Source organism: Panicum virgatum, chromosome 6N (genome assembly GCF_016808335.1).
Source record: "Panicum virgatum strain AP13 chromosome 6N, P.virgatum_v5, whole genome shotgun sequence".
In the NCBI taxonomy this organism is placed as follows: domain Eukaryota; kingdom Viridiplantae; phylum Streptophyta; class Magnoliopsida; order Poales; family Poaceae; genus Panicum; species Panicum virgatum.
This window is the reverse complement of record NC_053150.1, coordinates 4,851,648-4,866,755: the sequence shown is the minus strand read 5'-3', so window position 1 is coordinate 4,866,755 and position 15,108 is coordinate 4,851,648.

The window sequence follows — 15,108 nt, the reverse complement described above, 5'->3', positions numbered from 1 at the left end:
AGAGGCTCGGAGATGGTATACGTAGAATAGGGGAAAGTCTTTGCTACATTTGTTGGGAGCTGTCATGCAACTTGGTAGCTCTACCAAGCTGGGAGGTGATTGAAGGTCTTTAAAAATTTTCAATGAGAACAAGATATATGTTCCGAATACAACCCGACACGCATCTCTTCTAACCATCAAGACGACACGAGTCAACTGGTGATAAGCTCACCCTAGGAAAAATATCAACACAAGCCGAAGCAATCGTGAAACCATCAAATCGAGCAAGAAGTACCATCAAAGCTTCATTTAATTGAGCATGCAAAAGTTTAACCGTGATTAGCAAGAATAAGCTCAACTAAATAAATTAAATCTCTCTTAATTAAACAAGCAAAGTATTAGCCGAGATTAGTAACAACAATTGCTGATAAACTAGCGATGCATGTGATCGGAAAATAAACAGAAAGCGTAAAAGAAAATGAAAACCGAATTGGTTTCAAGCTGCTGCAGACCCGGCCTGCTCCTGCTCGGGCTGTGCCAAGCGGCCTGCTGGGCCGGTCAGCTTCTGGCGTTGGCCTGCCAAGCTGCATGCCGCTCCTGGGCCTAGACGCCTGCAGCCAGGCAGCTTGCGCGGCCTGCCTCAGCCTGCTGGCCGCACCCCCACGTGGGCCGCTCGCCCCGGTAGCTGGGCCGTGCACTGGCCCGCTTGGCCTGCAGCGCACACGCGTGTGAGCTGGCGCTCTCTGGTCTTCCCTGAGTCATCCGGGAGACACACTGCCACAGTCCACAGATCATGAGTGCTGTGCAGCGCGACCCTTGGAGCACTTACCGTGTGTTTGGTTGCGGGTTGGGTGGGTTGGAGCCACTCCAATCCAGATTTTAGGGATGACTTCAATCTTCCTCTTGTTTGGTTGGCTTGGTTGGGATGGGTTGGCTCCAACCCTTAATTTTTGTTTAGTTGGAGGAATTGAGATATGAAATGGATGGCAGATTCACTCCGTTAGTGAATCCCACGTGTCATTCTCCTCTCTCTCCATTTCGTCCTTTCTTCTTCCTCTAGGAAGGCGCGAGCCGCCACGGGCTCTTCGTGTTCTTCCCCAACTCCGGCCGCCGCAAAATCCCCCTCCTCCGGTGAGTTTCCCTTCGATTCCTCGCAGCCCCGGCCTCCCCTCGCCTTCCTGGACCCATTCCGGCGCTCATCCGGCCTCCTCCCTTGCTGTGCAGGGCCCCTCGCGAAGCTCGCCACCGGCTGCCGCCCCAGCTCACCGCACTGCCCGTACACCGCCTCTCCTCGCCGTCCGCTACTCGGGTGATGTTCGCCTTGACCTGGAACACGCCATGCGCGTGCTGCTCTGCCCTCCGCGGGCGAGCTCCGCCACCGAGGGTTAGGATGAGGACGGGCGGTGCGGGTCGGGATGAGATCGAGACGACGAGGACGAGACGAGGACGCGAGGACGGACGAGACGAACGTGGACGGAACCCGGACGGGTTGGCTCCGTCCCTCAAAATTTGACGGGCGGAGCGAACCCGCATCTTGGGCGAATATTCTCTCCTGGAGCCGCTCCGCTTCCTCCGCCCCTCATCCAAACAGACCAAAAGTGGGTCGGCTCCAACCGGTTCGTTCCGCACCTCCAACCAAACACACGGTTATGTGGTCTTGGTGGCATTACACAGAGCTCTTGATAGTTCCAGCCATGGTAGGAACGCGAACCATAAGATAATTCTATCTACTTTGTGGCACATTCGTGTCCCTGGTAAATTGCGTAGCAATATTTGTGATCACTAAATAATATAGTAGTGATTTTCACCTGCAGCATACTAATTGACAATGCCAGCAGATCTTATAGTTTCTTTAATTTTCACCTGGAAAATAGTTCTGCAGCAAGGAGAAACATATGTAGCACATTTTCATATTATTGTTTTTTCTTACTCCAAGTTCGTTCGATCTTGTCTGAATTCTGATTGACTACCATATATATGTTGCAAATGTGCAATATTTATTCTGAATTATGTAAATAAGTTAACCAGGTGATGCAGTCATACGGTGCCAACTTGGTGCTAGATATTTCAGAAGATTCAGGTCCGATTACCCTGTCTTTTACTTGAACTTGTTTATATCTTTCAAGTAAAATACTACCTTGTAAGTAATTTTCTGGAAGTGGCTAAATCCTGTGAAAGCAAAGATTCTTTCCGGCTAAAAAACACTAGCATGTTTTGTTTTTTCCTTTTCTTGTGAAACGCCATGTTTCATGTTGTTGATCCACAGAGACAGTACATTATACATGTTTTTCTCTTTAATAGTGACAATGCTCACAGTACATTATACATGTTTTTTCTCTTTAATTGTGACAATGCTTCGAGCTCAGCATGCCAAAACGCAGGTACCTAATAACCAGATTATTACTATTCATTTGATGCAAAGCACTGCCGTGAACATTCAACTGTAGCACTGTTTTAACTCAAATTTAACTAATTGTAAGTCATGATTGCACTCATGGTTATTGTTGTCCCATAAATATGAGCCATATGGACACTCTATGTGAATGGGAGCCGATCAAAATCTCTTCGAAATTCGAATCGTCGGCCTATGTCCCAAAATCGTTCAAGCCCTCAAGCGTTCTGACTAAAGTTTGGAGTAGCTATTGAAAAGCTAAACCAACATAAAAGACCTCGAACGAGTGAGCGAAACCACGAAGCAAATCGGAAGCTAAACCGAAAAACTGCAGAACTGATCTGCCTGGACTGGTCTGACCTGTGCGCTGGACCGGTCTGACCGGTCGTGTCTGTTCAAAATCAAGCAGACCGGTCTGACCGGTCTTGCCTACCGGTCTGACCGGTGGCACCCAGAAAACCCCGAAAACTTTGATTCAAACAGTGAATCTCGACCAAACGACCATGAAAATCGATGAAACTTGGGGGATTGCTTCGCCCCTACCCCGTGAACATATCCCCAAAAGATCTCGGCCTAAAGATCAACGAATCTTGTGAATTGTGGGAAAGATCAAAAGGGATTGGGGTTTTCTCAAACACTAAAGAACTTCAAATCTGATGAGCTCATGATTCCAGAAGATTTGGCACGCAGCTACAAGCACGGGAATCACTCCAAAGAGCTCTACAAAACGTTGCAATCAAGTGCATCAAAATCAAAATGAAAATCCATCACAAAAGGCACAAGAGAGACAGAATTGGATTGATTCAAAAGCCCAGAGGGCACAAGGAGTATGGGGCCTCCTTTCCCAATCACATCCTTTACAAAGTCTCACAAATCCATGGACAAATCAACACTAAAGAGAGGAACAGGGGAAGGAAGACACAGGGGCGGCGGGCTTGAGAACAGAGGTGTCCACGAGTAGATTACAAAAGCCGCACTTGACCGAACACAAGTGAAGGGGTATTTATACCCGCGGGACCGGTCAGACCGGTACGCTGGACCGGTCAGACCGGTTGGTTAGACCGGTTAGACCGGTTGGCCTGCAGCACCCCCTGTACACGATCTCATCCTACAGCCGAGGTTCTTTCTTCGAAACAAAGTCTTCTCCGCGATGCCGCCGTCTTGATGAAGATCCAGTCCGCGGTTTTGGAGGGTCCGCGAAACCCGGGTAGGTGGCCGGTTTTGAGAAAACCGCCAAAACCTCACGCGCGGGAAGATTCCTGCCTCCATGCCGTGGCCCTAGACGCCGTTCCCGCCTCGGCCTTCTGACGGCCCTAGACGCCGCCCGACGCCCGTCACCTCCTCGATCGCAGCGAGGCCCTAGACGCCGTCGACGCCCGTCGCCTCCGTCAGTCCCGAGACCGACGCCCGTGCCTCCATGACTCGGCGTCTTCAACCGCCGTCCGCCTCCTTGGTTTTGTGGCGCAAACCAAGAAACCCGCCTTCCGTCGCCACTTGCGCCCTCGATCTAGGAGTGGACGCCACAGCTGCCGCCCGGTCAGAGCTCCGGTCCCGGCTGCCCTTCACCGCCGTCCACCGCACGGTCCATCGGCCACAGCACCTCCACGACAGCTCCCCGTCGACACTCGACGCCCGTGTACCTGCAATCCAAAGACCAAGCGCACGATCACACCGCACGGTTGACAGTTCACTCATCACAAGCAAAAAAAGGTGAAGAACTCAAGCAAGTGACACAAAGCTCAGAAAAGCAGAAACAGTCACTTACCCATGCAGAGATCGATCCCCTAAGACAAGGGCAACGGCTCGACGCAATCGATCAAAAGCCAAAACATGACTCCTCAAAGACAGAGGTAACGCTCGACGCAGTCATGCAAGAAGCAAAGGGAAAGCGAGGAAAACCAAGAGCCAAGAACAAAGCAGAAACTCCCCAAAGCAAAGCTTTTCCCTTTCACAAGTGCAACTCTCTCAAAATGATGCACTCTCAAAGCCCTGTGCACAACAAGTATTTCAAAAATCAAACAAGTCTCCCCCTTGTTCGATCACCTCTCTCAAAATTGTCCCCCTTGTTGGCACATGCACACATCAAGTCTAAAAAGACCTAAAGCTCCCCCTGAAGCAAAAACTCCCCCTGAACAGATGCTATGCCATGAATGCAATGCAGGAGGTGTAAGTGAAAGCATTCAGGGATACAATGATATGAGCAACATCTAGTCACAAGCACGTGTGCATCCATAAACAAGACCTGCATCTAGCTCAACAGGGTATATCAAATCAGTCTAGAGCTAGGCAAGTTCAGTTTAGGAGAAATAAAAACATCACCCATGATCTAGCACTAGCAAGTAGGGAATGGAAAGCAGTGCTAATCATACTCATACAGGTGATCCAAACTCAGCCAAAAACAAGTTGTTAACATTCATTTTTCAATCAATTTCATATCAAGCAATTCTTAATGCCAGGGGTTGAAAGCTTGTCATGCTTTACTTAGCAATGAGGCCAAGCCTATGTCAAAGACAATCAGAAGCTTAAAGCACTCATTTCAGTCATGCACAACCTTGCCCGGGTTCTCACAAGTGCAAAGTGAGCCGTCCCGAAAGCTCGATCAATGTGACAAGCAATCCCACCTGGATCTTTTCAATCCATTTCAAGAACAGTTCAAGCAATTTTATCAGGTTTAGATTATTTCAAGTATGAATTGCTGAACGAAAAGCCACACTAGCATGAATAAGATAGCAAAGCATATCAACACGCCCTAACATGCTAGTAGCCAAGACAGGGTGATCATGATTTCAGATTTTCAAATCAAAATAGCTTAACTCAGATGATGTAATATACACAGTGGAGCAAGCTATACATGATCAAGTTTATCAACTCACACTAGCAGGCACTAGAAGATCATAGCAATGTATACAAGAATGCTAGTGCAAGTGAGACAATGCAAAATGCAAACATGTACAATGCATATGCACACTGCAACTACCAAACCTAGAAAACAAAAAGAAGAGCAAACAAGACCTACAAAGCTAACCAAAGAAAAGTCAGCTATCAAAAGGGATAACAAACCCCAAGCTCCCCTGCAAGCGAGCAAATGTGTCCTGCTCTAGAGGTTTGGTGAGGATATCTGCGGTTTGCCTCTCTGAAGGGACATGGATCAAGTCTATGTGTCCTCTCTCATGGTTATCTCGCAGGAAATAGAATCTGATATCTATGTGTTTGGTTCTGGAGTGTAGGACGGGGTTCTTTGCAATGCTAATGGCTGACATGTTGTCTACAAAGATGGGAACCCTACCAAAACTCAATCCATAATCCTGCAAGGTTTGTTTCATCCAAAGTATCTGGGAGCAGCAGCTAGCAGCGGCAACATACTCAACTTCTGTGGAAGAAAGCGCTACGCTAGCCTGCTTGCGAGAGGACCAAGACACCAAAGATGTACCGAGAAATTGACAAGTGCCGGATGTCGACTTGCGATCCAACCGACACCCACCGAAATCGGCATCAGAAAAGCCAACCAAAACCAGAGAAGAGTTCGCCGAGTACCAAAGACCAAATTCAGGGGTGAATTTCAAATACCTGAAGATAGGTTTCACCACCTGCCTGTGGGAGGTGCGCGGCGAACCCTGATACCGCGCGCAGAGGCAAACGTCGAACTGGATGTCCGGTTGCGTCGCCGTCAGGTACAGGAGAGAGCCGATCATGCTCTTGTACTCCTTCTGGTCCACCGCCTCGCCGTCCAAGTCCTCATCAAGCGCCGTCGATGTGCTGATCGGAGTCGGCTGAGGAGACAAGTCGCTCATGTCGAACTTCTGCAGCAAGTCTCTAGTGTACTTGGCTTGATGGACAAAAGTGCCCTGAGGAGTTTGCTTGATCTGCAGCCCGAGGAAGAACTGCAGCTCACCCATCATGCTCATCTCAAACTCCCTGGACATCTGCTCAGAAAACTTGGAGACAAGAGCGTGAGAAGAGCCACCAAAGATAATATCATCCACGTATATCTGAACTAATAGAAAATCAGTGCCAGACCGCATGAGGAACAAAGTTTTATCCACACATCCCATTTTAAAACCCTGAGCCAGCAAAAAGGTTTTCAGTCTATCATACCAAGCTCTAGGTGCCTGTTTCAAACCGTAAAGAGCTTTCTGAAGTTTATAAACACGGTTTGGAAACTTGGGATTTTCGAAACCAGGGGGTTGCTTCACATAAACCTCTTCCTCGATAAAACCATTCAAGAAGGCAGATTTAACATCCATTTGGAAAACCTTAAAACCCTTGGAAGCAGCAAATGCAAGAAAGATTCGAATAGCTTCCAAACGAGCAACAGGGGCAAAAGTTTCCTCAAAATCAATACCCTCTTTTTGGCAAAACCCCTGGGCAACAAGACGAGCCTTATTTCGAACAACCAAACCATCCTCACCCTGCTTGTTTTTGAAAACCCACTTCGTTCCGATGGGATTACAAGCAGGTGGAGGCTCGAACAAGACCCAAACTTGGTTTCTTTCAAAATTTTCAAGTTCCTCATGCATGGCATTGACCCAATTAGAATCAGAAAGAGCGTGTCCAATATCTTTGGGCTCGAAAGAGCCAACAAACGCTGAATAAGCAAAGCCAATGATACTTGTTACCTTGGACCTAGTGACTCGCTCATTGAGATCACCTAGCATCTATTGAGGTGGATGGCGACGCTGAATGTGTCGCGGTGCTTCCCGTGTCGAAGTCGCCTCCTCCTCAACCAAAGCTAGTGTCTCCTCAGGTGTAGCTGGTGAAGCCTGAGTCACCTCCTCGATCAGCCCCCGGGAAGTAGACGTAGTCGGGTCGGGGCCGTCGTCATCGTCCGAGCTCGTGGCAGAGATAGCTGGGTCCACAGCACGCGTGGTCGCCTCAGCGTCGCCATCTGCAGCTTCTTCCTCCTCATCTTCAAAGATGGAGGTGCCGAGCTCATCATCTCCTGCAACTTCAAAGACAGAAGAATTGCACGGTGTAGTCTCGTCGAAAGTGACTTCACAAGTCTCTCTGACGATGTTAGTATCAATAATCAGCACACGGTACGCTCGAGAGTGAGAAGCATATCCGAGAAAAACACCGTCAGACGAACGAGACTCAAACTTATCAAGATTTCCATCTTTCAGCACAAAGCACCGGCAACCGAAAACTCTGAGATGGTCAACACGGGGCTGGCGTCCAAACCGCAACTCATAAGAAGTCCTGTGCATGAAAGCACGCAAGAAAATGCGGTTGGACACGTAACAAGCGGTATTAACCGCTACAGCCCAATATTTGCGAGGAGTCCTATGCTCATCGAGCATCGTCCTCGCCATCTCAACCAGCGTCCGATTCTTCCGCTCTACAACTCCATTCTGCTGTGGAGTGTAGGGAGAAGAATACTGATGTTCAAGCCCTTGATCACTGCAAAAGGCGTTAAAACGAGCGTTTTTGAATTCTGTGCCATTATCACTGCAAATCGCTCGCATGGCCTGGGGAAGCTCATTTTTCAACCTCAAGATCAAGTCTCGAACAAACTCGAAAGCCTCATCCTTGGTTCTCATGAAAAAAAAACCCAAGAATAGCGAGAAAAGTCGTCCACAATCACAAGCACGTACCACTTCCCACCAACAGACATCACCCTAGAAGGACCAACTGTGTCCATGTGTAGCAACTCTCCAGGGTGAGCGGTCATCACCTGATTAATAGGCGGATGAGAAGCGGCAATCATCTTCTCGTGGCGACACGGATGGCAAACAAGGTCCTTTTCAAACTTCAATTTGGGCAATCCTATGATCTGGCCATGTGAGCTCAGTCTCGACAACAAATCGAAGCTCAAATGTCCAAGTCTCCTATGCCACTTCCACAAATCAGAAGAAGGACCAGCCATCAAGCAATGAGAAGGGCCAAAAGGAGTTCCAGAGAAGTCAACCAAGAAAACTCGATCGCGAGGTGTAATCCGGCAAACCAAATCTCCTCTGGAATCCAAAACACGCGAACAGCCCTCCTTGAAGCGAACCACAAACCCCTCATCAAGAAGTTGCGAGACAGAGAGCAAATTAAAACCAAGATTCGAAACCAAAGCAACTTCTCTCAGGGTAAAGCGATCAAAAACTCGAACAGCGCCAAACCCACGTACCTTTCCTCTTCCATTATCCCCGAACACAATGTACTCCTTTGAGCGCATCGGGGTGAGGCTGGTGAACCATTTGTCAGTTCCAGTCATGTGGCGCGAACAACCGGAGTCCATGATCCACCTGTTCTCTAAGCCTCCGACCTGCACATCAGTAGTGAGACAAAGGGTGAGCAAATGTCTCAACACTGGGGTTAGCAAAGTGAGAAGCAAACCAGTGTCGAGCCATTTGCTCTACAGAAGGGTTAGCAAAACCAGACAAAGCGTATCCCCCGTCCCGTCTACCGTGTGACTGACGAACACCACCGCGAGGAAAGCGTGGAGTCTCAAAACCTCCTCCAAAGCCTCGGTCCCGTGGTCCATAGCCGTACTGAAAATGACTAGGAGCACGACCGGCAAAGCGACCACCCGCTGGAGCACGGTAACCACCACCGTCTCCCTGACCTCCACCTACACGGCACGCCCTAGCATCTCGCCTATCACCACGCCGAGAAGGACTATGCACCCGAGCAGAGTACATGTCCGTGTTCCGTCTCTCCTGCTCTCTCCTCACAGCCTGCTTCCTCCTGAAGCAAAACTCCTCCAGGTGACCTTCCCTGTCACAGAACTCGCAGTGGTACCTCACCTCATGCTTGGGAGGTGGAGGCCTAGCCTGCGGACGGGGAGGAGCAGTCCTCTTCTTCTGGGCAAACTGGGCTGTGGCAGCAGGGAGCGTGTCGAGGGAGTTCCTCAGCTCATTGGGCTTTGGAACCCAAACCTGCTTCTGCGGAGGTGCTTTCGGTAGTTCTTTAAGCACACCATCCGCGGGGTCAACAAGCGAAGGTTGCGTGCTCGTGCTAGCAGTGTTTCCAGCAGCCTTGCCGATCTTACCATATAACTTGTCAAAGTCTGACTTCGTGTATGTGTAACCGACCCCAAACCCATCACCACGCTTGAACTGCTTGATCATCATGCCCAACTGCGGCTCACTAGCAGAAACCCAACTAAGAATCGCCCTAAGATAGGTATTCTCATTCTCCAGGTTGGCTTTCTCTACTGCAAGATTATCTAAATCAGAGATCAAACCAGGGCAAACAGAGCAGTCAATAGGTGGGCTAGACTCTATGACCTTAGTCTTTCCAAAAGACTTGATCAAAGCGTTCTTCTCCTCTAGCTTCGACCTAAGCGTGGGACAAAGCTTACAAGCGCCAAGCAAGACTGGCCTAGACTTCATCTCCTCTAGCTCGCACACAACAGTCGCAAACTTAGACTGCAATGAAGCTAGATCAGACTTAAAGATAGGACACTCATCACATTCAAGCACATCGCTAACAATAGGAGCATCCTTAACCAGTTCTAGTTCATGCTTGGCCTTAGCGAGCTCATGAGACACGTCAGCAAGCGAGATCTTAGCAACATCTAAGTTCGCGACGTTCTCATCATGCTTGGCACGGAGAGCAACAAGATCGTTCATGTGAGATATGCAGCCAGCGCACTCATCCTCACTAGATTTCTCCCTAGAACAAGCCAGCTCAGCCCTAAGCTTTCTACGCTCTCTAGCTGCTTCCTTAAGCAATCTCTTCTGGTTGTCGAGAGCAGCGTACAACTCCCTAACCTCTATATCAAGCAGGTCGATCGTGGAGTTTACCTCTGAATCACTCTCGGATCCAGGAGAAGAGCCAGAGTGCGTCGGTGTAGCATGTCCACCTAAAGACGCACGAGCACCATCGGCTTCGCCCGCCATGGTGCAGAAGCTCTTGCGCCGACCGGCCGCCAAGCAAAGGCCGATGAAGCGGGTGGCTTTCTTGTCCCGCTTCTTCTTCTTCTTCTTGTCGTCGTCGTCGGAGGTCGGTGAAGAAGAGCGGTCGGTGTCGGAGCTCTTGTCGAGGTCGCTGAGCTGCGCCAGGAAGGCCTTCTCCCGCTTCTTGGCCTTGTACTGGAAGCGCTTCTTGAGCGACTCCTTGTCGAAGCGTCCTCCCCGGTCACGACTGCGGTGCTTGTGGCGCCGACGCTCCTTGTTGGAGCCTCCCTCGTCGCGGTCGCGGTGGCAGAAGTAGTCGAAGGAGTTGTTCTGGTCACCGCCGGACTTCTTGGGGCAATCGGCGATGAAGTGGTTCAGATCACCGTAGTTGTAGCACCCGGGGTTCTTCTTCCTCTGCCTGTTGTGGTAGACACGCTGGAACTTGCTGATGAGGAGGCACAAGTCGTCGTCGCCCAGCGTCTCCAGCTGCTCATCTGAAATAGAAGGCAAAGAGGCAAGAGAAAAGCCAAGAGCAGAGTTAGCGTTAGAGCTCGATCCACCTGGGCCAGTCACAAGAGCGACGCTCTTGGAAGGAGGGGCACCATTGAGCTTGGCTCGTGTTTGGTTATCCACCTCCGTGGCCTTGAGCTTGCTGAAAAGCTCATTCACCGTCAGAGTCTCATAGCCAGCAGACTCAATGATGGTGTTCACCTTGAGATCCCACACAGAGCGATCAAGTGCATAAAGCAACTTGAGGGCCTTCTCGTGCTCTGTGTAATCAAGGGCACCAGCAGATCTGTTTGCATTGACCTTGTTCACAATCGACTTTAAACGACTGAACATCAGGTCAATGCTCTCACCCGGCTCCTGTGTGAAGTTCTCGTACTCACGCCGGTGAGTCTCGAACAGTCTGGCCTTCACCTGAGGTGTACCCTCGTGGTAGTTCTCAAGGCACATCCAAATTTTGTGGGCTTCTTGAAAACCCTGGACGCGTGAGAACTCCGCACGAGAAACGCCAGCGAACAAGGCATTGACGGCCTTGGCGTTAGCCTCGTGCTGGGTTACCTGAAGAGCCGTGGTCCGAATATCCAGCACCTCGTAAAGCTGGTTCTTGGTAATCTCCCAGACCTCGGCTCCCATGCTCTGTAAGAAGGCTCTCATGCGAACCTTCTAGTAGGCATAGTCCTCGCCGGAAAACACCGGGATCTTACCAAGACTCGCCATGGTCGCCGAGTGGTTTTCGAACCGGTTAGGGTACTGAAAACCTCAACCAAGCTCTGATACCAATTGTGGGACCGAAGCCGGCGACCAGAGGGGAGGGTGAATGGGAGCCGATCAAAATCTCTTCGAAATTCGAATCGTCGGCCTATGTCCCAAAATCGCTCATGCCCTCAAACGTTCTGACCAAAGTTTGGAGTAGCTATTGAAAATCTAAACCAACACAAAAGGCCTCGAATGAGCGAGTGAAACCACGAAGCAAATCGGAAGATAAACCGAAAAACTGCAGAACTGATCTGCCTGAACTGGTCTGACCGGTGCGCTGGACCGGTCTGACCGGTCGTGTCTGTTCAAAATCAAGCAGACCGGTCTGACCGGTCTTGCCTACCGGTCTGACCGGTGGCACCCAGAAAACCCCGAAAACTTTGATTCAAACGGTGAATCTCGACCAAACGACCATGAAAATCGATGAAACTTGGGGGATTGCTTCGCCCCTACCCCGTGAACATATCCCCAAAAGATCTCGGCCTAAAGATCAACGAATCTTGTGAATTGTGGGAAAGATCAAAAGGGATTGGGGTTTTCTCAAACACTAAAGAACTTCAAATCTGATGAGCTCATGATTCCAGAAGATTTGGCACGCAGCTACAAGCACGGGAATCACTCCAAAGAGCTCTATGAAACGTCGCAATCAAGTGCATCAAAATCAAAATGAAAATCCATCACAAAAAGCACAAGAGAGACAGAATTGGATTGATTCAAAAGCCCAGAGGGCACAAGGAGGATGGGGCCTCCTTTCCCAATCACATCCAATACAAAGTCTCACAAATCCATGGACAAATCAGCTCTAAAGAGAGGAACAGGGGGAGGAAGACACAGGGGCGGCGGCCTGGAGAACAGAGGTGTCCACGAGTAGATTACAAAAGCCGCACTTGACCTAACACAAGTGAAGGGGTATTTATACCCGCGGGACCGGTCAGACCGGTACGCTGGACCGGTCAGACCGGTTGGTTAGACCGGTCAGACCGGTGCCAGGGACCGGTCAGACCGGTTGGCCTGCAGCACCCCCTGTACACGATCTCATCCGATTGCCGAGGTTCTTTCTTCGAAATGAAGTCTTCTCCGCGATGCCGCCGTCTTGATGAAGATCCAGTCCACGGTTTTGGAGGGTCCGCGAAACCCGGGTAGGTGGCCGGTTTGGAGAAAACCGCCAAAACCTCAAGCGCGGGAAGATTCCTGCCTCCACGTCGTGGCCCTAGACGCCCTTCCCGCCTCGGCCTTCTGACGGCCCTAGACGCCGCCCGACGCCCGTCACCTCCTCGCCCGCAGCGAGGCCCTAGACGCCGTCGACGCCCGTCGCCTCCGTCAGTCCCGAGACCGACGCCCGTGCCTCCATGACTCGGCGTCTTCAACCGCCGTCCGCCTCCTTGGTTTTGTGGCGCAAACCAAGAAACCCGCCTTCCGTCGCCGCTTGCGGCCTCGATCCAGGAGTGGACGCCACAGCTGCCGCCCGGTCAGAGCTCCGGTCCCAGCTGCCCTTCACCGCCGTCCACCGCACAGTCCATCGGCCACAGCACCTCCATGGCAGCTCCCCGTCGACACTCGACACCCGTGTACCTGCAATCCAAAGACCAAGCGCACGATCACACCGCACGGTTGACAATTCACTCATCACAAGCAGGATAGAGTACTCAACATTCCTCAATCTATCGTCTGTCACTGATTTACAGCGCCTGCCCCCACGCATGATAAGTCATCTACTCATCATCTACCCAAAGAGGTTATATAAGCTAAGCTATGGACAAGGAGACCGAGCTGTTGATACACATGATGGGCCTGGGAGGCACCAGGAATTTGTGCCCCGCTCACTGGTGCTGTCGAAGAGTGGTTCGGAGATCATCGGTTGCAGGGATTCTGGAGGTTTGGTGTGAGACTTCTTTGCAGAGAATACACCAATCTTTCCATAGTCAGCTAGTCTCTGTTGAGCAGAAGCTTCACTAAAAATTAGTCATAAATGGAATTATGGCATTAGACATGTTGATCGAATAGTACAGATGGGCCAGATTAGCAAATGGATTGACCAAATTGATTAGCTCATTTTAAGATTATTTTTTTCTTACGCTAAGTTCGATCAAATATATTTTACAAATGTGCAATATTTCTGAGTTAAGTAAATAACTTTCTGGAAATGGCTAAATCCTAATGAAAGCAAAGAATCTTTGCAGCCAAAAAAAAAACTAGCATGTTTTGTATTTTCCTTTTCTTGCGAAACGCTGTGTTCTTGTTCTTTGCTTTTGTTCTTGATTGACAGAGACAGTATATATAATACATGTTTTTTTCTCTTTAATAGTGTCAATGCTGCGAGCTCAGCATGCCAAAACGCAGGTAGGTAACCAGATTATTACTATTCTCATTTGATGTAAAAGCACTGCCGTGATGAAAGTGATCGGGTGCTCTAGCCTAAGAGGGGGAGGGGGTGGATTAGGCACTATTAAAACCTTAACCTATGGCTCCAACTAGTTTGCACAAAACTTAAACTAAAACAAGCTACCTAGATGTGCAACTACGGTTCACCTTAGTGTGTAACCTTCATCCCAAAAGAGTTTTGCAACCTATAGCCAATCCTAACAAGATACTACACTAAGAAGGTAAATGCACACAAGTTGCAATATGAAATGCGGAAGCTTAAAGAGAGGGATGAGAGGAAGCGAACTCTCGACACGAGAATTTATCCCGTGGTTCGGATTGCCACAAAGGCGCCCCTACGTCCACGTTGTTGAAGCACTCACGAAGAGTATCGCTTCCCGGCAATCAAGTCTCTTTCGTGAACACAATCACGGTCACCTTGATCCCGATCTTCACTAAGGGAGATTGCCCATGAAGGAGGGGTCTCCGTCCCCCCGCACAATGTCGTCGATGTCGCTCCACACCAAGCCGGAGGGTCGTTGACTTGCCGGCGAGCCACCGATTGCTCCAAGGGGCCGGCGCACCGTAATACAAGTGTGGTTCACTCTAGAACCAGCCACAAGGATATCAACCTTGCTTGTTCACTCACTCAAGAGCTAATCTAGCACTCACACTTTACAAAGTTAGTGCTAAAATCTAAGGATATGATCAATGAGCTCTTGTATGGCTTGGAGGTGTTCTTGGGTGTGTATGAGATGTCTTGAGACTCCAGTAAACTTCAAATGGAAGGGGTGAGGCGTATATATAGGCCACCAAGTCTTGTAGCCATTGCTCCAACGGTCAGCAGAAAACAGCATACCATCGGATGAACCGATGCCTCTGTATGGGGCGACGTCGGTTCATCCGGTCACTCTCAGACCTGAAGTAGCCGTTGAGCTTCTGACGCACTGTCTGCGACATTACCGGTTTAACCGATGACTGTGTGTCAGTTAAACCGGTCACTCACAGCACTCAACTAGCCGTTGGCCTCTTTCTCTCTTGCTGACGTCATTACACCGGTGCTATGCTCCGATGGACCACCGGTTCAACCGGTGCTGAAGACTTGGCTCCTGCGTGCTTGACATCGTCTCTGGAACATAGTACATCCAATGCACCGATGCCTAGCTTGACACCGTCGGTTCAACCGGTGGCTTGGCTATCTTGACATGGTCTTCGCTTGATCTCCATTTGGTGCTCAGATTTACACCGACGCCAGGGCATCGGAACTTCCGACAACCATCGGATGCA